Source organism: Argiope bruennichi, chromosome 6 (assembly GCF_947563725.1).
Source record: "Argiope bruennichi chromosome 6, qqArgBrue1.1, whole genome shotgun sequence".
NCBI lineage: Eukaryota > Metazoa > Arthropoda > Arachnida > Araneae > Araneidae > Argiope > Argiope bruennichi.
In genome coordinates, this window is record NC_079156.1 from 4043951 (window position 1) to 4045784 (window position 1834).

Here is a 1834-nt window from a genome sequence, read left to right on the forward strand (position 1 = left end):
ACGGGAGGACAATGCCTTTTGCAATAAGATCACGAAAAACGGCATTTATGTATCACATAAAGACAGGAGGACATGAACTTAAACCGAATGGCATATAACGGAATTGAAATTGACCTGTATTTGTGACGAAACTGGTGTAACAACGACTTTTTTCTTTTACCGGCACATGAAAAAATCCGTTACGCAAATCGAGAGTACTGAAAATTTTAGCATTTTGAAGACGATCTAAAATGTCATCAATTAATGGTAGTGAAAAATGGTCTTTAACTAATTTACGATTTAATTTTCTATAATCTATACAGACTCTATGTTTTCCATCTTTCTTACGAACTACAACTTGACTAGCATAGGGCGAAGAACATGGTTCTATAATTCCATTTTTTAACCACTCGTCTATCTGCGCATTTACAATATCACGTTCGGCAAAGGGTAAACGTCGAGGAGTGTGGAAAATTGGCTCATCCTCAGTAAGCGTTATATTAAGTGCGATGTTCGCGGTTTTAGTTTTGTGAGGTTTATAGGCTAACAAAATCTGTTCAACCTCATTGCGAGTTTGTTTAGAAATATTCGGACCTATATCAAACGTGGGAGTTTCGGCAGAAATAGCCATTATAAAACTGTCAGTTTCAACAGGATCATCAGATTTAGAAATTTTGGAAAATACAACACCGTCAGGTTTAATTGTCAAATTTGCCTGATTTATTACGTCGCAACCTATTATTAGGTCATAAGTAGTACAATTATTAGGTACCACAGAAATAAAAACAGGAAAACTTTGTTTGTCAATAATAATTTCAGATTCAAAGGAACCTATTATTTTAGTTTGGGAAAAACCGAATCCAGTTAGTGTTATCTTGTTATTCGTCAAAAGGCGGCGATCCTAGTTTAATCCATGCAGAATGTTTGAGAAGTGTCGAAAAACTACCAGTATCGACTAATCCGGAAAGTGTATTATTAAGAATAACAACCTCTTTATACATATTCGACGGAGAATGCAATAAATGTAAAGTGTTGACATTATCACTTGGGGTAGAACTGTCATTCCGAGTAGTACGATGACAATCGGAAGATTTATGTCCGAAAAGATTACAAGAAAGACATTTAGGACCACGATTACGATTAGGGCAAGACTTTGCGATATGTCCAAAATCGTTACAGTTAAAACAACGCGTCTTACTGTTAGTCGGATTACTAAGATTCGATTTTGATTCTCTTTGTTGGACAGGGATTTTATGTATTGTATCACGTCTTTGGCCGTCATTAGCATATCTAGAATACGACATCTTTGAATTATTTGCGTTCATTGCACTTACGATAGTTTCGAAAATTCGTAATTTTTCTTTAAACTCAGAATAACATTTTGCACCGTAAAGAATTATTTTATCAGAAGGGGAACCCTGTATCCCATTTATTGTGTACTGAATAACAGAACATTCATCAATAAGGGTTTCAGACTGATTCGCAATTTCACGCATGGCAATAAAATATTGCATAAAAGTTTCATTCGAGCGCATTTTACGTCTTTCTAGTTGTTTATGTATTTCAATAGAAGTTACTTTATCGGAAAATTCATTAATTAATGCATTTTTAAAAGCTTGATAGGAATTTAGATTTCTTTGGGAGAATAAAAAAGATTTAGCAGTACCGGAAACTAACCTCTTTGCAAAGATTAATTTTTGTTGTTCGCTTAAAGAAGGAAAAAGCGAAAAATTCTCTTCAACATCTCAAAAAAAAACTTTTAATGGAATAGGAATAATTTCCTGTGAAGTTTCTACAACTACCACAGAGATCGCGTAATAAAAAACAAAACTGAAGGTTTATTTCATTCATCGTT